Source organism: Symphalangus syndactylus, chromosome 6 (assembly GCF_028878055.3).
Source record: "Symphalangus syndactylus isolate Jambi chromosome 6, NHGRI_mSymSyn1-v2.1_pri, whole genome shotgun sequence".
Lineage (NCBI taxonomy): Eukaryota > Metazoa > Chordata > Mammalia > Primates > Hylobatidae > Symphalangus > Symphalangus syndactylus.
The window spans coordinates 13,535,623-13,556,138 of NC_072428.2; the positions used below are offsets into that span (position 1 = coordinate 13,535,623).

A 20,516-nucleotide genomic window follows, 5' to 3' on the forward strand; every position below is an offset into this window, starting at 1 on the left:
CCACCTAGTGGCCGGACTATTTTCCAACTTCCCTGGCCAAACTCCCCTCAGCGTCCAGACATCCTCTTCTCTCTTCCTCTGCCGTGTGGCTCTACCGTTGCTGCTCTGCTGATCTCTGCTGCTCCTCTCAGCATTCAGCCGCTGTGTGTGCCCGCTAAGGTCCCAGGTGCATATGGGCGCAGGATGGGGGTGTGGCGGGTCAGGGTGGTCTTGGAAAATGCAACATTCAGGTGAGAAAACAGGAGTGCCTGTTCTCACTTAGGTCCCTGGGCACAGGCCGAGGGTGGATCCCTCACCAGGGACCTTGCCCTTCTCTACCCAGCACTTTCCTGCCCTCCTCCTGTATCGCAACTACTGAACTCTGCCATTATTTTGCCATTATAGCATGAATACAGCCATAGATGATACATAAACAAGTGGGCATGGCTGCTTTGTTTTCAAAAACAGTGGCGAGCTGAATTTGGTCCACAGGCTGTAGTTATTGACCCTGTTTTAGGCCTCTAAGTTTTGGGAAAGTTTATTTTGCTGCAATAGATAATGGAAATAACCTGCCATATTCTTCTAATTATTCAAGGTATCCTCATTTCTCAGAACATTCCACAGCTGTGACTTCATCCATGGTGACTCCCTGGTGTGAAACGCCCTTGTTTCTTAGGCCTGGCCCTAGGAAAATTGGCAAGTCAGCAGCCTGTGTTTTTAGCCTCCCTGTTGAAAGATTCTAGGAGAACCAAAAAGAAGTGGTTAAGTGCTTCTTTCACTAGGAGGAGAAGGTGCCAGTTCTTAAGTTCCAAATGAGTGATGAGGACTTTTTCCTGCCCCAGAACCCTAAGGCTCCATGAAGTCTGAACAGGATGACTTAAAACTGCATAAGAGGCAGTTGAAGGGAAGTCTCTTAGCCTGATCATCTTGTTATATCATTAGAAAAATTCAATTGTCCCAGTAAAATGATGGCTTCTGACCTATCAATTCACATGTTGCCCAGAAGTCTCAGATTTCCTGGAATTTCTGCTGGAATTCCTAGAACTCTAAGTAATGGTCTTTAAAAATCAGAATTATTGTATAATGAAGGGTTAATCATCAAGGAAATAGAGTCCCACCTCATTGTTACTTCAAACTGGCCACATATCTGGTGGATAAGAGTGCTGATTCCTGAGTACAGCTGCCTAGAAGAAAATCCTGCCTCCCATCCATTTAATGACTACATGACCTTGGGCAAATAATTTAATACTCTAAGTCCAAATTTTTCATGTATAAAGTGGTGATAGTAACTGTATTTATCTTTAGGATTTTTGTGACAATGGAATTATATAATTTTCATGTATTTATCACCGTGCCTGGCACATACTAAGTACTCAATACATTGTGGCTATTACAATTATTAACTCGCTGTCAGTCAATTCAATAGAGTTTCCCAATTCCTTAGATTTTTATCATTTTAATCATTTCCTGAAGTGTTCTCACCTCTATAACTCATTGATTTGTGTGAAAAATGTTGGGAATAAGTAGCACAGTAGTAATTAATCTCAACTTAAGAAGGAGGAAAGTGAAGTTGAGGTGTTAGGTATTCTTCTATTCCCCCAGTTGTCTTTATTCTTGCTCAATGAAGCTGGCAGGAGACAAGCATTATTGTTCCATATCCATGGTTTACGAGGGGGAAGAAAGAGGCAGGGACTTAGGAGAGGGCAATGAAGAACTAACATTTAATTGTTCCAGCGCAATTCCTTCAGAGGCAAACCCTGAGAAGATTTGAATGAAGGAAGTTGATTTGAGAGTGTTCTCTGGACCAACATCTGTTGGGAGGTAAAGGAAGCAGAATGGGCAGAGGGAGAAGCTGGGTGTCATTTAGTTGAAACAAAGGCCTCAGTCATCCCTTTGCAGCCCTGAGGCTGGAAAGACCCTGTGGAGTTGACCCAAATGAGGCAATCGAATTGGGCTTTTAAACCCACCAACTGATGAGTGTTTGGTTGTGGGCCACAACTGGTAAGGACAAGGCTACTGTCTTCAGTTGGGAACAATGCCCAGAGGGGGACTTAGCTGTCAACACTCTGCTGAAGGTTTTAGGGGGATCTGGGTGACCTCCCACAGCATTAACAATATACAGCTTCTACTAAGTGCCACGAATTGTGGTAAGAACTTTCACACACATCATTTCATTCACACCTCACATTTCACAACAAAATTGTGAAATAGCCAGTGAAGAGAGCTATAATATTTTTAGTGCCTTCTGTATGTCAGATGGTTTCAACCCTTAGTTCATATAATTTTCCTAACAACTTGTCAGGGTTGGAATTATTTGCTGCCTTTTATATGGTAAAGATAAACTTAGGCACGTTAAAATTTTAACAACTTTATTTAAGCAAACATTGATTTGTGAATTAGGCAACACCAAACTGCAAGTGGCTCCAGACACCACTGAAGGGACCTAAGGGGAAAACTTTTGTTCTGCATATGCAGAAGCAAGGCAAAGAAAATATTGGGTTGAAAGGAAACAGTAGTTTTAAGATCCCTAGTTAGAGGTCAGTTGTTGGTTTCTGATTGGCAAAGCCCCTAGTTAGGAGTTGTCAGTTTCTGATTGGTAAAGCTTAAGTTTTGTTTTCCTAGGATCTGACCCATTCAGGCTGAGTTGGGCTTTGGTTTGCTTACATAAAAACTCAGAGTGCTACGGTGAAACCCTGTCTCTACTAAAAATACAAAAAATTAGCCAGGCATGGTTGCGGGCGTCTGTAGACCCAGCTACTCGCGAGGCTGAAGCAGGAGAATGGCGTGAACCTGGGAGGCGGAACTTGCAGTGAGCCGAGATCACGCCACTGCACTCCAGCCTGGGCGACAGAGCGAGACTCCGTCTCAAAAAAACAAAGAAACAACACTCAGAGTGCTAGACTTGCCTTAGTGTCATTGCTTCCCAATTAATTATTTTGACAGAAGAGAAATTGGCAATTCAGAAAAGCCAAGTTGTCACTCAGGATCCGAACCCAGCTCTGTCTGACATCAAAGGTAGTGCTCTTCCCACTGGGCAGTACAGACTCATGTTCTAGATGAGGAACTTGAGGTTTAGGGAGGTTAAATGACTTTCCCGAAAATCAGAGCTGGCGGAGAGCTGAGTTGGGGCTTGAACTCAGGTCTGTTATGGGATGCTGTTTCCCAGGCACCATGCTGCTTTGCAGGATTGAGAAAGTTGTGCCCTGGGAAAGATGAAAAAGACCATGATATGGTGGGAAAACAAAAGGCAGCTAAGATGCAGCTTAACTTCTCTGAACTCTGTTAACTGTCCCTAACACTACGAGGGGATCAGGACACCTCCTGACAGCTGCAGTGTTATCAGCTTTGTGCATTTCGGATTTGAAATCCGAGAAGGATTTCAAAATCTGCCTCTCAGTTTAGCCTCCCCCACTCCCCCGCACCGCCCCCCGGCCCCTTCTACTCCTGTACCAGCCTCTATAGACTAGACACAACTTTGAGTTGGGGGCTAGGAAATCTTACTTGGGAAGATTAAGTAAAAAATTAAGTCAGGTTCCTTCGGCTGTGCTATTTGCTGCGCGTAGGGGCCACTAGATGGCGCTCACCGCCTATTCCTGAAACTCCAGTTTGTCAATGGGGGCTTGGTTGCCTCGCTCCCTCCCTCTGCGCTGTAATAACAGTATTAATAGCTAATAGTTATTAAGAAGTAACTATGCGCTTAGTAAATTACTATGCTAAGCCCTTTACATAAATTATCTCATCTAATCCTTACCATAACCCTTGAAAATAGGCAGTTACCCTTAATTTACAAATGAGGGTAAGTAACTTGCCCGACGTAACAAAGCTGATAGTCTGAGTCAAGCCTGGTTTCAACCTGGTCCTCTGACGTTAGAGCTTTGACCTCCACATTCGATCGTCTCTCCAGTCCTTATGTAACAGATGACGATGAGTGCTTGCTCTGTGCCGGATGCCACCTTACAGCTATAAGTAGTGGGATCCAGGCTGTGAATCTCAAACTTAACTACATTCTCTTTCTGTCTCTCTCTGAGTTACCTTCTGAAGGTGACAAAAAATGATACTATTGGACCACTCAGACTCAGTGGGGCCCTAGGCTGATTCTGGAGCCACCCTAAGATTCTCCCCTTGAGCACCGTCTGCTTCACGGAAGAGAGCTCTCCACGAGCTTACCCTGCTGCGAGTCAGCCCAGACTTTGAGTCAAATTCAGGTTCGAATCTCAGCTCCATCCTTTACTGGATCAGTGTAATTTTGGCTAAACTTCTCTCCAAAGTAACTGCTTTCAGCTCTGCTCCCTTGGCTGTAAAAACACAGAGTCACAGTCCCCAATCTTGTAGTGTTGCTGTGGGTGCACAGTCTAGGTTGGGAAGGGGCATTTGAGAAATGGGGGTCCCCTTACCCTCCCTCTCTGAGTTAGTTCCATGGTGTGAGGCAGCCCAGGAGGGGCGTTGGGCATGACTTTTCCAAAGAGGGTCAGAGATCCTTTAAGATTGATGACATCCTTTCTGGAGATGCTGAGAGAAGCAGTTACTTTATTTGTGTATCTGCTCAGTATCTCTTTCCCTCTCTAGACTGGTGCCCTCCAATAGGACTTTCTGCATTTATGGAAATGTTCTATAGCTGCATTGTCCAACATAGTAGTCAGGTCACACATAGCGTTTGAGTACCTGAAATGTGGCTAGTGAAACTGAAGAACTAAATTTCACCTTTGTTCAATTTTTAAATCTTTTAAATTTAAAATTAAATTTGTAGCTAGTGGCTACTTTATTGGACAGCAAAGTGCTAGACAGCCCAGTGTTCGCTATCGTATCCCCAGAACCTGGCACAGCATCTGCCCTTAGTTGGTGCTGGATACATATATTTTAAATGAATGAATGCAAATTATCCACCTGAGTCTTCCTAAACTACAAAAGTAGGCATTTGCATGTAGGAAGGTTTGGGGTCTGAGATAGCCAGAGGTTTAGTGAGCACCGTTTTCAGGAAAGAAAGAGGAGGAAACTATCAAACGTGTAGGTATCACCTAAGAGAGGGAATCTGAAACAGACCACGGACTATGCCAGGTATAAAGTACTAAGTGAAGGAACATTTGCCACCTCCCTATTTTGTTGTTATTTCATTTTTCCTGCAGTGATTAGGAATCAAATCCTTAAAGCAAGAAGGGAACTGTGGGCTTGATGGCAAAGTCCCAAAGAAGGGGAGGAGCTGGAGAGACTGAGTCACTGCACAGTGAACCGTGACTGGGAGAGAACCCGAGGGATAGAGCAGGAAGGTGGCAGGGATCTTGGGCTTGTGTGGAAGGGAAGGGAACAGAGATATTGCTCTGGGATTTAACAGTCTGGAGGCTCAGTTAGGTCACCTGGTGTAGACTCAGTTACCTTTATAGTTCCTACTTTGAAGTTAAAATTGGAGAATTGAGAATCCTGGCTCTTTCCATTTTCCTGCCTGTGGAGTCTCTCTGGCCTTAGCCTCAAGCAATTTCTCTTTCTCTCTCACTCTCTTCTCTCCTTCCTATGAGCCTAGTGTAAATTAATAATAATAATCATCAACATTTATCAAGCCCATACAGAGACTCAGAGTCTAAATCGGGTGTATCTTTTTTTTTTTTTTCTTGAAACGCTGTCTCACTCTGTTGCCCAGGCTGGAGTGCAGTGGCATGATCTTGGCTCACTGCAACCTCTGCCTCCCAGGTTCAGGCGATCCTCCCACCTCAGCCTCCTGAGTAGCTAGGATTACGGGCATGTGCCACCACACCTGGCTAATTTTTTTTTTTTTTGTATTTTTAGTAGAGATGAGGTTTCACCATGTTGGCTAGGCTGGTCTCGAACTCCTAACCTCAAGTGATCTGCCCACCTGGGCCTCCCAAAGTGCTAGTATTACAGGTGTGAGCCACTGCGCCTAGCTTGGACTATATCATTTAACCCTTCTACCGAGCTCTGAGGTAGGCGATGTTAGGCAACATTTATCAATTGCTTATTATTACCAAGCACTTTATATTTTCACAACCACCCCATTTTCCATGGGTAGGTGCCATTGTCATCATCATCAACATCCTTCAATTTACAAAGGAGTGCCCTGTGACCTGGAGGGGCTGAGTAACTTACCCAAGACTACACAGCCAGTGAGAAGCAAAGGGAAGATTTGAAACCTGGGCAACTGGGCTCTGGAGAATAACCCTACTGCCAGGTTCTGAGAGTTACTTTATAGGTGTCAACTCTTTTAATCTTCATAATAACCCTATAAGGTGGAGATAATTATTATGATACCCATTTCATGGGTGGCGAAGCTGAGGTTTAACGAGGTTAGGTAACTCGTAAAAATAATACAGCTAATTAGATCTGTGGCCAAGATTTGAACCTAGGCAGCTGGACTTCTGAGGTTACTCTTTAAACCACTGGGGTGGATGTTCTGGGTTGAATAATATCATCTCCCAATTTATGTCATTGCTAGAACCTCAGAATATGAACTTTTTTGGAACTGGAGTTATTTCAGATGTAACCGGCTAAATTGGGATTATACTGGAGTAGGGCGGGCCTTTAATCCGACACAACTGGTACCCTTATAAGAAGAGAAGAGACACCCAGACACACAGGGAAGATTTCCATGTGGAGATGGTGGCAGACATTGGAGGGAAGTATCTACAAGCCAAGGAATGCCGAAAATTGGCTGCAAACACCAGGAGTTAGGACAAGATGAGGAAGCATCCTTCCCAGAGCCTACAGAGAGAGCCTGGCCCTGCTGACCTGCTTTCAGACTTCCAGCCTGCAGAACTGGGATAAGTCTCTGTTGTTTTAAGCTACCCAGTTTGCGGTACTTTGTGGCAGCAGCCCAAGAAAACTAAGACAGTGGGATACGCATTCTAAGACGGAGAAGGAAGTAACAATTCTTTCTTTTCCTTTTTTTTTTTTTTTTGTTGAGATGGAGTTTTGCTCTTGTCACATATGCTGGTGTGCAATGGTGCAATCTTGGCTCACTGCAGCCTCTGCTTCCCGGGTTCAAGCAATTCTCCTGCCTCAGCCTTCTGAGTAGCTGGAATTACAGGCACACACCACCATGCCTGCATAATTTTGTTTTTTGGTATTTTTAGTAGAGATGGGGTTTCACCATGTTGTCCAGGCTGGTCTTGAACTCCTGACCTCAGGTGATTTGCCCACCTCGGCCTCCCGAAGTACTGGGTTTACAGGTGTGAACCACTGCACCTAGCCAGAATTGACAATTCTTTAACTTGCTGGTCAGCATGAAGTAGCATAGACTTTGGAGTCGCTCTGAAAACTCAGGTTGAGGCTATGTTTTAGGGCTGATGAGGGAACAGGCAAGGGAATAGAAGAGGGAGCTCAACTCCCCACTTGAGGGATTGACCCGGTCCCACACAACCAGATGGCAGAGGGCTGATCGGGTCTGTGCCTCTCCTTAGGATGGTTTAGGCTTTGGAGGCGAATATTAATAGACCCAGGTTTACATTCAGGCTCCTACCTACTACCTGGGTGAGCTTAAACAAATTCCTTAAATTCCTAAGCCTCAGTTTCTTCCTCTGAAAAAGTGGTGATAATAATATTTTTTCATTTGTGAATGGTTGCCAGGTTTAAATGAGGCAATACAAATAATGCCCCTAGATACACACATGAAGCTCTCAATGAATTATAACTGTTATTCTCCTGGGAAGTGGCGAAGCGACTGAAGGAAGGAATGGCATCAGGCCTGGATCGTTTATGCTCCAGGGCTGAACTCCATAAGGTTGAATGTACGACCTCCAGGGTCCTGCGCAATTCTACAATCTCCCCCCATCTCTGGTGCTTCTCATAGAGCTGGACTCAATGAAATCTTTTACTGTAGCCTTTTCTTTCCTAATCCGGTAGGTGGCGATAAGCCTCCGTCATTTTTCTTTCTGACGCTTTTACTCTTCAGCCCTGATATTGGCTGTGTTGTGGGACAAGGCCATTGGGAGTGATTGAAACAATTCAGACCAAGGGGACTCTTTTGGGAAGCATTAAGCACCCCTCAGGGCACAAACAGGCGTTCATCCTCACCCCAGAGGGACTTCCCAAGAGCTCTTCTGATGATGTTTATCCCCGGGGCGGCCAGCTCAGACGCAAAATTTATACTTATAATAAAAGGCCTCTGATTTTGTTCCCAGAACAGGGATACATCATCTTGCTAAATCCCAGAGGGAGCACAGCCCTAGTGGCTAAGAGGTGAACCCCATCTCCCCGGTAAATCTCATGGTGTTTTCGGAGGCAGCTACCTGCCCCTGTAAATTTTGAGCCTACAGCATGGACATCATCTGGGACTTCTTAGAAATGTAAAATGTCAGGCTCCACCCCAGACCTGTTGAATCAGATGGTGCATTTCAATGATCTCCCCGGGTGAATTGTGTAGCCAGGAAAGTTTGAGAAGTCCTGGCCTCCAGGATCTCAGAGGGAAATATTTCTTCTCAGCAGCCTATATAATTAGTCCTCTTTAGTCCAGTGGAGAATAAATAATAAGCTAACATTGTCAACATGTGTCATATTTACAAAGGACACTATTACTGCATGCCTAAAGGAGATATATAAATAATATCTATCTATACACACACATATAGTCTTTTTTCGTTTTTGAGACAGGGTCTTGTTCTGTCACGCAGGCTGGAGTGTAGTGCTGCAGTCTCTGCTCATTGCAACCTCTGCCTCTCGGGCTCAAGCAATCCTCCTGCCTCAGCCTCCCGAGTAGCTGGGACTACAGGCACATGTCACCGTATCTGGCTAATTTTTGTATTTTTAGTAGAGATAGGGTTTCATCATGTTGGCCAGGCTGGTCTCGAATTCCTAGCCTCATGTGATCCACCCGCCTCAACCTCCCAAAGTGCTGGGATTACAGGTGTGAGCCACTGCACCCAGCCTACACATATAGTTTTATGGTTTACCTTTCCAATACCCCTTTAGCTCAATCCTATTTATAGCTGAGAAAACTAGACTTAGAGGTACGCAGTATCCAAGAGGAGAGCTGAGATGTAAGCACAGGTTTTTGGAGTCCACAGTGACTGGATTTCAAAGTAGCAATGGAAAGAATAGCCAGCATTTATCCAGCGCTTGCTATGTACTAGGCCCTATGCCAAATGTCAAATGCATTATTTAACATCATCTTCTTGACAGTTCTAAGCAGAGGATACCATTGTCCCCGCTTCACAAATGAGAACACTGAGGAGCAGAGAAGTCAATGAACTTGCTTAAGGCCACATAGCTGCTAAAAAAAAAAAAAAATGACCAATCTAGAATTATCACCCAAGCCAGTATGACTCTGAGCCTGAGAGCTTAAACACTACAGCTTAAAGTCTTCCTGAGAAATGTTTGAATTCCTCATGTACATGTCCTTTTGAAACACTTGCCCACGATTATAATGTACTTTTGAGTACATTACTAGTTTGATCTTTAAATTAGTAGTTATAGCAAGCTTGTTTCTTCCCCAATGTTTATTCCCTTCTCCTACTACCTATATTAGTTTTCTAGGGCAGCTGTCACCAAGTGCCACAAGCTGGGTGGCTGAAAACAATAGAAATTTATTGTCTCCAGTTCTGGTGGCCCGAAGTCTGAAATCAAAGCATCATCAGGGCCATTCTTCCTCTGAAACCTGTAGGGGAGAAATCCTTCCCTGTCTCTTCCTGGCTTCCAGTGGTTTTCTGGTAGTTTTCGGTGTTCCTTGGCCTGCAGCTGCATTAACTCCAGTCTTTGCTTCCATCTTCATGTGGTGTTTGTCCCTTATGTGTCTGTGTTTTCTCTTCTTTTTTTTTTTTCTACCTCAACCCAAAAGGTACAAAAATAGATTGTAATTAGGTAAGTTAAGATGAGGTCATACTAGAATAGGGTGGATCTTGTTTAAAGTATACTTTTCATTTTTATCCAAGTAACAGAAGTACAGAGTTTGGAGCCATCCTAAGGAATGAAATATTGGCATTTGCAGCAACCTGGATGGAGTTGGAGACCATTGTCCTAAGTCAAGTAACTCAGGAGTGGAAACCAAATATCATATGTTGTCACTTATAAGTGGGAGTTAAGCTATGAGGATGCAAAGGTGTAAGAATGATATAATAGACTTTGGGCACTCAGGGGAAGGGAGGGAGAGGGTTGAAGAATAAAAGACTGACTACACAGTGGGTACAGTGTACACTGCTCTGGTAATGGGTGTACCAAAATCTCAGAAGTCACCACCAAAGAACTTATCCATGTAACCCAAAACCACCTGTTCCTTCAAAACTACTGAAATAAAATAAAATTGAAAACAAACAAAAAGAAGTGCAGAGTTTCAACAGTCAATGTCACTCCAAGAACTAGGACCACGACATTTCCAGCTCTTCCCAAGGCCTGTTCTGGGAGCCACTTTGTGTCAGCGCTGTCTGTGCCTTTCTGGTTATAACCTCATTTTCCTAAGTGGCACGATGCTCACTTTCAGTGCTTGTTCATTTTAGGTAAATGGCAAGCCAGTGGGACAAATAGGGGCAATTTCTCCCCTCAAGCAGTGCAGACCTGATGCAGGTTAGGTGCCTGAGGAGGCTGTGATGAGCAGGTGGTCCTGACATGGGAATGTCCCACAAGGCCCAGAGGTGGGTCATTCTTGGCACACTGATGGCTCAACAAAGGGCCTCACATGGGGACCCATCACTAGGCTTTGCCCTCTCACCCTGGCAAGGGAAATGGCTGTGACTCCTCTGTTTTATTCTTAATGTATATGCTCCTCAACTTACAGTGGACTTATGTCCTAATAAATCCATCATCAGTCAAAACTATCATAAGTCAAAAATGCACCTAACGCCACTAACACAGCAGATGGTCCCCGGCGTTCAATGGTTCCATTTATGCTTTTACCGTGTTACGATAGTGCTGGAGTGATGTGCTTTCAGGAGAAATTGTAACCCTATCATGATTTATAAGGAGCTCCTCTACCTACAGTGAGGCTACCTCCCAAAAGACCCATCTTAAGTTGAAGCGTCATAAGTCAAGGACTGTCTGTATGCATTTTACTTACATAGAAAGGTTACACAATCCATGTGTACATTATAATACACACCAGGGTCACAGCTACGGGACAGTTCTGGAGTCTCTGATAGCCCCACTTCCTTCACCTGGGTCACCACGGTCTCAGTGTGCCCTTTGCGATATGTGACCTCTATGTGGAAGCAGTCACCAGTGTACCTGTGGCAGAAGGTGGCAGCGCCATGGGCTCACCTCCCTCCCATTTCCTCGATCCTTTTCTCTCCTGTGGGTTTCTTTGCTTTCTAGTCTTCTCCTGGCGCTTCCTCATTGCTCTCATCCCCCCTGCCCCTCCCTGGGCTTACACTTTCCTGTCTCCCACCCCCAGGCCACCTTCCCTCTCAGCTTGACTCCACCTCCCCCATGATTTCTGATCTTTTCCTCCGGCCTGCCTTTGGGCTTCTCCCTGGACTCTGCTTTCTTTTCACTCTGTTTCCTCCTCTCTTTACTTTCTACTTCCAGGCCTTTGCTCACTGGCTCAGTCCTGCTCTGCTGTCCTCCTCCTGTGGCCCCCACCCTGCACCTAGGTGGGTGCCACATGGACTTGTGGGAAGCCGCCATCCTGCACACATCACTCTCTACACTACCTGGACCCTGTTTGTAAAAATCCTGCTCCTTTATTTGTTCAGAAAAGCAGCCTCCTCACCACCCCAACTGAAACCCCGCACATGTCCTTTGGCGACAACAGCCTCAGGACCCTCCTGATGCCGGGCCCAGGGGTGCTTTTTCTTCTTATGGGGAAGTACACCAGCCACGTTGGTATAAGGGCCCATCCTGTTCTAGTATGACCTCATCTTAACTTAGTTAATTACAACCTATTTCTAAATACAATTGGTCACATTCTGAGGTACTTGGGATTAAGACTTCAACATTTATTTGTGGGAGACACCATTCAACTCATAACAATATCTCTTGAACTCCTGGCCTCAAGCAATTCTTCTGCCTTGTGCCTCCCAAAGTGCTGGGATTACAGGCAGGAGCCACCATGCTTTGCTCCATGACAATATCTCAAAAGGCAGTACAGTGGCCTGGTGTGCGGGTTCCAGAGCCAGAGTGCTGCGGTACAAATCCTGGCTCTGTCACTGAATGACTTAGAGCAAGTTACTTGGAGTATCCGGGGTTCAGGTTCTTCCTCTATAAATCAAAGGAGAACCTCAGAGGAGCATCATGAATTAATACACATAAAGCACCTAAAACAGTGTTAGAGTAGAAATTGCTTATGCCCCTTCCAAATCCCTTTACCAGCTGGTGCACCCATTCCTAGCCATGGCTGATAACTCACTCCAGTGATCTTCTGTGGAAAAGGTGGCCCGTGGGAGCCGCCCTGTTGGAGATGCCTGAGAGGTTGATCTCCCCTTCCTGGTGTACTGGCCAAGGCTGGACTTTATCTGGGACCACATCCTTGCTTAGCTCTTTCTCCTTGCCTGAACGCTCCTGAGAGCACAGCCTCAGTAAGTCAAGTGCATCTGAATTCCTGCCTCAGGCTCTGCTTACAGGGCACCCGACCTGAGCCAAGTGCTCTGGATGAAAGTATTAGATTGCTGATGTTCTAAAATATTAGAACCACTAACATGTTCAGGGAGTGTATTAGTCCCTTCTCACACTGCTAATAAAGACATACCTGAGACTGGGTAATTTATAAAGGAAAGAGGTTTAATTGACTTACAGTTCAACATGGCTGAGAGGCCTCAGGAAACTTGCAACCGTTGCAGAAGGGGAAGCAAACATGTCCATCTTCACATGGTGGCAGCAAGGAGAAGAAGAATGAGCAAAAGGGGGCAAAGCCCCTTATGAAACCATTAGATCTCATGAGAACTCACTCACTATCATGAGAACAGCATGGAGGTAACTGCCCCATGATTAAACTACCTCCCACTGAGTCACTCCCATGACACATGGGGATTATGGGAACTACAATTCAAGATGAAATTTGAGTAGGGACACAGCCAAACCATATCAGGGAGCCAGGAATTTACCTCCCAATCTCCCTGCCTTCCCCATGATTTGGTACTGCAATTATATATATTTTTTTCTGCCATTTATCTTACAATGCCAAGAATGAAAAGTTTTCCCCATACACATTGACGGGTTCCTGGGCTGAGACTGTCCATGCACACCCAGGGGAAGCTGTCCTTCATCACCACTGGGCACCCCTGAGAGTGTGTGCAGGCCTGAAGCATTTCTCTTCACTTTACCTCAACTTCTGACTGCTACAGTTTCCTCTGCACTTCACTTCAGCGGCCCACTTCTTAGTGCTTGCTCCTCAGTCATTTGTATAGAGGATGGTGTCTGCTTTGTGACAACATGTGGGATTAGTAAATGTTGTTGGCTCAGCCTAACACAGTTCCACCCTATCTGAACTCAGGTTGGCTTGCTACACCTTAGCCCTGTCCCTGTCATCATCATCATCATCATCATAACTGTCTCTTAGCAAATGACTGGTACGTGCCAAATTGTCCATAGTATATGTAACAATAACAAAGACATTAGTTTTAACCTTCAAAATACCTTTAAATAAAGGGAGACATCCCTGTTTTATTAGTGAGGAGCAGAAGCTCAGAGAAGTTAGGTTACTTCCTGTGGGCACACAGTTGAGCCAGACTTTGAATTACAGTCATTTGGGGGAGAACTTGAGTGTAACTACTCAAGTTCTTTGTTGAAACTACATTCTCTATAAGCCCCGAAATCATGAGCTATTGATTTTGTCTAGAGAATAGCACTTCTGATAGCTGGTGTTCTAGGCCCTTCCCGGAAATAAGAATGGACGTTTTAACTCCTTGAATCTGTCCTTTCCTTTTTTTCTCCAACTTGGCTTAAAGTTTCCTCAAATTGTTTTACTTCTATTTGCCATCTGAAGCTTCCTTACTTTAATCTACTGCACTTCTTCTCCTCCATTCCCCAAGCCCCGGGCAAATTCATGCATATTATTTGCCCATTTCTTTCTGTTCCTGAGGTTTGTTTCTCTAACATTCACTCAAGTTTATGCCACCCAAGTTCCAATTCATAATAAGATTTGCATTTTCAGACCTACATTTAAATCAAAGCATATGAGATTCTTGTTCATCACAAATATTAAGAAGGGGGTAGTGGTCATGTCATTTGTCATAATTTATCATGATGTTTGGAAATACTTCATTAATTAAGTTCCCAAACAAAGCCTGCTTCTTTCCCCTTTCCAGGAGCCCATTACTTAGAATTAGATTATTTTGAAATCACGACTTAGTAGCAACCTGTGACAGATATCTGAATTACTCAACAAATCACAGGAGTTCTATGAAATTGCATAGGAAAAGCTTTGCAAATGACAATACCCACTAACAAACTCACTGTTTCCAACAGTTCTCTGGTACACAGCCTTCCATGACTCAGGGTCTTTGTGAGTGGGTGTCAGGCTCTTGATGTTTGATGAAAGATGAATGTCTAACAAATGCAGTGCAAATTCAATGTTAATCAATTGCAAAGTGAAACTGAAAATATTGCAAAAGGTGTAGGATTTCATGAAGTCAAGGGAATTGATATTGGAGGATGGTCTGAACCATTGGCGAAACAGGAATCAGAAGAACCCTTATAAATTGAAGCAGATAAGGATGAGGATGCCTGAACTTCTTTGAGAGAAAATGATTAGAATATCAAATGCTTAAGGGAGTCTCTTGGGCAAAATGAGGAAGTCTTTAAGTATTTTTCAAAAATCACTCTCGTATTTGTTCTCACTGAGAGCGTTAAATATGAAATAAAGAATGCCCTATTGTGCAATCACACAATTTTGTGAAAAAATTATGCTACAGGAATCAATGCATGATTTATTCTTTATTCTGGAATAGTAATGACCTACAGCTCGTTATTTATAAGTTTAAATCAATTTTTATAACTTTTCACTTCAGGTTTTATTATTTTATTTTATATATATATATATATATATTTTTTTTTTTTTTTTGAGACAGGGTCTTGCTGTCACCTAGGCTGGAGTGCAGTGGCATGATCACAGCTTACTCCAGCCTGGACCTCCCATGCTTAGGCCTCCCAAGTAGCTGGGAGCACAGGCGCGTGCACCATGCTTGAACTCCTTCCTTCCTTCCTTCCTTCCTTCCTTCCTTCCTTCTTTCCTTCCATGCTTCCTTTCTTTTCTTTCTTTTTTCTAGATGAGGTCTTGTTTTGATGCCCAGGCTGGTTTTGAACTCTTGACCTCAAGGAATCCTCCCACCTTGGCCTCCCAAAATGCTGGGATTAGAGGCCTGAGCCACTATGCCCAGCCCACTTCAGGTTTTAATATCGAGCCCCAGTAAACCTGGTTTTCTCTATTTTCTATGACGTTCTTCTCTCCTTTTAAGTAAGTTCATTCGCTGTAGTCAATTACCCCTGGAAATCAAAGCCTGTCTGTATACGACAGAGTGCCTGCCCACAAGGAGCTTCTGGTGTTATTGGCGAGGTTTTCCAAATGCGCTTGGCACAGGACAGTGACGAGTGAGAGGATTCCCTTCTGGCCAGGCTGTTACTACGGTTTAACTGGGGAAAGAGGAGATGGGAAAAGGAAGGAGGAAATAAATGTCTTCTATGTCCAGTGAAGAGCTGCAGGATCTGTAGCCTGGTCTGGCCTTGCTTTCTTTGGCTCCCAAGATGACCCTCTCCTTCTACACAAACCCTTTTTCCTGCTCCTGTCAGGAACATGTTGACAAGACTCTTTTGTTGGCTTTCTGAGGGAGCTCATGAAAAGCGCGTTGGGAATTCAGCAAAACACCGGGGCTCTAACTGCTCCTGAATGAGACAGAATTAGAAAATGGCTTCAAATTGAAAACTTAATTTTCAATTAGTGTACATTCAGGCAGGAGTGGGAGGGATTAAGGGATGGCAGCTTGTTTGGTTAACACGCTTTTCAGAAGACACGTTTGCAAGCTATTAGCTAGCTTCCTCCTTTCCTCCCCCTCCCACCATCCTAAGTGCTCCTTGCTCTGTAATTTGGCAGCCGCTCGCTCGCCGGCCTGCTGTGCTCTCAGTCCCTGACTGACTCAGATGCAGATGGCAGCAGCGGCAGCCACAGGAAGTGGGACGCAGCCTGTGGCCTCTGAGATTGGCTTCTCTGTGTCCTCCTTGCTGTGGACCCCGTGACGGCACAGGTGAGCTTGCCACCTTAAAAGACGCATGTCCTTCTGATGGCTTTAAAAAACACATTTGGAAAAGAAAAAAACAATTTCTTTCTCCTTCTTTCTCCAGCATATTTGGCCATATTATGAGGCTCACCATTGGGCAAATATATTCAGTGCAACATCTAAATTTGGGATTGGCAGTGAGTGGGCTTGAAGGTGGGAAGAATGAATGCTGTAGGAATGGAGTATGAAGTTGGATATAGGGGATGGCAGAGGCACAGGTCAGGGATGGGGATGGCAGAGGCACAGGTCAGGGATACGGATGGCTTTATCTGTTCTCTGGTGCCCTCTTTCTCATCTTTAGATAGGTGTCATCCTCTTCTCTCCCTTTCCCCTTTCCCTAATTCACAAATACTTATCAGGCCCTGAGTGTTCCAAGCAATCACAGCCCGTTCCCCTTGGTTAGCCTTGCTTTCTCTTGATACTTTGCTACCTGTGATGAGTTATCTGTGGAGTCAGTGTCTCTAAAGTGCAGCCTCAATTAACACGTGCACGCGTAACACGGTGTGTTTACAAGCCCTGTAACTGGAAATCATTAATTCAGTCAGCAGAGCAATAACTTCATTAGGAACTTCCTTCTGTCATTAGTAGGCAAGAGAAAGTGTGCCACTGTGATTAAACATGCCATTTCAGACGTGGCAGGCAAGACTGCTATCTGCTTGGCAGGCGTTTTTCATCTTTTCATCTTCCTTCCAACTCTTCTCAGATACAGCAAAGCTGGCTGCAAACTTTGGAAGCCAGCATTTCATTCTATAACAGGCATGGCCGCTGGCTCCGCTGATCTGTCACTAGGGTTTTCCTGACTCCTTCTTCGACCTTGGCTCACATCCCAGCCCCAAGCTCCTGGCGACATCTGCTCCCTACAGATTGGCCTGAACAAATTCCAAGTGCCTTTACTTAAGGCTCTCTCTCTCTTAGTGAGTGCAACCCTAGGCTAATTTCTGCAACCCCTTCTCAAAGGCATCAGTGTCCTCAGCCGCCACTAGTGAAATCCTTCCCAAGGTTAAACTCCTCTCCAGAGAAGCGATCACCACACACTGTTTCTTCATTAGCCGTATCGTGCTAATGAGCGACTCTTGTTAATCCCTTCTCTGCCATCCAGGCTGTAGCCTTCCAGCCAGTTTCCAAGAAGTGTTGGATTTAATTGAAGAAACGATGAGACTGGCTCAAATGCTAACACAAGCTTCCAGACTGAAAAAAAAGAATAGGAAGGAGTTTTGAAAACAAACTTCTGCTAGACAAATACCAATAAATCTTGACAGCTAAGATGCAATTAATTGACTTTGTGAAATGAAACTGAAAGCTAGGATTTTCAGGCTTGAAGGGTCCTAGAAGTCTTGTAATCCAATCCTTTTATTTAAAAAAAAAAAGGAGGGGGGGGGGGAATTCTGATTTAAAGCAGCTAAAGGACCTGCTCAAGTGTCTAACAAGGGAGTGGTAGAGAAAGGTGTCTAGCCCAAAGCCTGGGACTGTTCCTCTTCCCTGCGATATTCACTATACACACAGCCCTTCTCTTTTTTCCTGTTGTAAAAGCAGTTGAGAAGGTTTTTGGTGACGGTGTCAATGCTCATCTACTTACATTTTTCTTTTTTTCTTTTTCTTTTTCTTTTTTTTTTTTTTTTTGGGACGGAGTTTCGCTCTTGTTTCCCAGGCTGGAGTGCAATGGTGCAATCTCGGCTCACTGCAACCTCTGACTCCCAGGTTCAAGCAATTCTCTCACCTCAGCCTCCTGAGTAGCTGGGATTACAGGCACCTGCCACCACGCCCAGCTAATTTTTGTATTTTTAGTAGAGATGGGGTTTCACCATGTTCGCCAGGCTAGTCTCCAACTCCTGACCTCAGGTGATCCACCTGCCTTGGCCTCCCAAAGTGCTGGGATTACAGGCATGAGCCACCACGCCCCGCCTACTTACAATTTTCAAGGATGTCAGTATGCTTCTCCCCAGAATTTAGGGGCATATGAGTCAGAGCTCTCTTGGTTGCAAGAGATGAAAATACAACTTGTCAGAAAGGAGAATTTATCAGCTCATAGTCTCCAAGGGAGGTTGGATAACTAAATCATAGAAACCTGGGATACAGGACAAACTAGAACAGCTCTGGAATATCACCAGCTCTTTCTTTGTTTTCCACTGTGTCTCCTGCATTCTTTCTCACTGAAGACTGCTGTTTTTTCTTTTTTCATATGGAGGGGAATAATTGCTATCAACAGTGCTAAGTTTTATGTCTTACAGCTCCTACCATTGAAGAGGACTTAATCACACATATATAGTCTCAATCCTTAGAAAGTGTTTGGTTGGCTGGGGGTGGTAGGAGGAGCTGGCTTTACATATTTCAACTTATTTGATCCTTATAACAACCCTAGGAGTTTAGTACAATTAACAACATTTTGGTTTTGTAGATGGAGATAACACAGATAGGTAAATTTGCTTGCCCAATGCCACACAGGTAGAAAGTGGCAGACTGGGATCTAGACCTGGGCCATCAAGATTTTGGGTATTGCATTAAATCATCATGCTAATCTGTGTCTTAAGTGGCCAGACATTATTATGTATGACAATGAGTTTTGGAAGAACTTCTTCTACTTCCTTAAATACTTTACCTACCTGTTGAATAATGATGTTGGTTGATTTAATTCAAAGTATCCGTATTCCCCTTAAAAATAGAAATAACCCTGGGAACAATATCCTATAATTTTTATTAGTAAGATACTCTCAGATTCAACTAACATTACTTAAATCTTTATTTTATTTATTTGTAGAGAGAGGGTCTTGCTGTCACCCAGGCTGGAGCACAGTGGCATGATCATAGCTCACTGCAACCTTGAATTCCCAGGCCTAAGAGTTCTTCCTGCCTCAGCCTCTTGAGTAGCTGAGATTGCCGGTGTGTGCCACCATGCCAGGATAATTTAAAAATATATATTTTGTAGAGATGGGGTTTCACCGTGTTGCCCAGGTTGGTCTTGAGCTCCTGGGCTCAAGTGATCCTCCCACTGTGGCCTCTCTAACTGGTGAGGTTGCAGGCATGGGCCACCGCATCTGGACTTAAGTGCTTATTTTACATGCTACATCAGTACCATGAAGCGGGTGGTATAACCTTCATTTTACAGATGAGGAAACTAAGACTTGGCAAGGTTAAGCGACTTGCCAAGGTCACACAGAAATAAAGCAGGCAAGCCAGGATTTGCACAGGCCTGCCTTTCTCTGAGCCTTGCACTCTCTAGAATACTGTACTTGTCAATGAAATGAATCTGTCCCATGCTTTCTGATTTGCAGAGCTGATTGTATTAGGGAAGGAAGGTGGAAAGTAAGAGGAGAAAAAGAAATTGTGTCCTTGAGGGGTAAAAGTGGGATTCCTTAAAAGATCTAAGGGGATGAATGTATTAAAAAAAGAGGATGAATGTGAGGGGCTATTCCAGAAAATTCCAATTCTCTCACTTTACTGCCCAGAGAGAATGGAAACATTCATTGACATGAATAGAAGGCTCCAGCAATTAGGGTGTTAATATTCTGAGTAGTCACAATTATGTTGTAACTACCAATTATGGGAAAACTCATCATTTTACTGTAATGTAATTACATTAAATAGCACCAGTAATGTCGGTGCAAAGACTGGGGCAGCCTCTAATTATCCACTGTACCCAGACACCTCAGCCTGGATCAGGAATAATTGGTGTAATGTGGTTTTGCATTTCAGGGTTGGCCTCCGTATTCCTCAGGAAACCTTTTCTTGCTTTCTGATCCTCCCTTGTGCACGTGATTCATCTGTGTTTGTGACCTGGAAGCTGATGAGATGTTAACATCCCCAATCTAGGTGTGTCTTAGTATTTCCCTGAGCAAGAAAGGAATTGAGAGGAAAGCATCTATTACAGTTGGTGAGCCCTCTGAGGACCAGGACTGTCTTTATTTATTTATTTATTGAGACAGGGTCTTACTCTGTCACCCAGGCTGGAGTGCAGTGGCACAATCTCAGCTCATTGCAACCTTTGCCTCCTGAGTTCAAGTGATCCTCCAGCTTCAGCCTCCCAAGTAGCTTGGACTACAGGCATGCACCACCATGCCTGGCTAATTTTTGTATTTGTTTAGTAGAGACGGGGTTTCACCATGTTGGCCAGGCTGGTCTCAACTCCCAACCTCATGTGATCCACCCGCCTCGACCTCCCAAAGTTTTGGGATTACAGGCGTGAGCCACTGAGCCCAGCCTAGTTTGGTTACTTTTCAAAAGTTCTTTTTTTCCCCTGCAAATCCCATTCTTTTCAATCCAAATCCCATTCTTTTTAACATTGGGAGGGTGCCTTCAAGGATTAGTTTTTGTGGGTGTCTATGTTGGAGGTTATACATTTACTTTTTTGAAAGCCAATCACTTGTGAAGTTGATCTCAATGAATAGCCTTTGGGAAAACCTA

The 20,516-nt window shown here is 44.3% G+C and overlaps 2 long non-coding RNA genes across 3 annotated transcripts; both read right to left on the reverse strand.

Annotated features, from left to right (window-relative positions):
• Positions 1-2,882: 2,882 nt before the first annotated feature.
• Positions 2,883-6,208, reverse strand: LOC129484219 (uncharacterized). 2 transcript variants are annotated; one of them, XR_008658374.2, is made up of 4 exons: positions 6,076-6,208; positions 5,350-5,490; positions 4,147-4,274; positions 2,883-3,182 (listed from the first exon to the last, which is right to left on the reverse strand). It is a non-coding gene; the product is annotated as an uncharacterized lncRNA (long non-coding RNA). The 2 variants fall into 2 exon arrangements; XR_010121443.1 differs by lacking the exon at positions 2,883-3,182 and adding an exon at positions 3,794-3,939.
• A 4,842-nt stretch (positions 6,209-11,050) lies between these two features.
• Positions 11,051-13,312, reverse strand: LOC129484220 (uncharacterized). The gene is made up of 3 exons (XR_008658375.1): positions 13,170-13,312; positions 12,641-12,708; positions 11,051-11,136 (listed from the first exon to the last, which is right to left on the reverse strand). It is a non-coding gene; the product is annotated as an uncharacterized lncRNA (long non-coding RNA).
• Between the last annotated feature and the right edge of the window lie 7,204 nt (positions 13,313-20,516).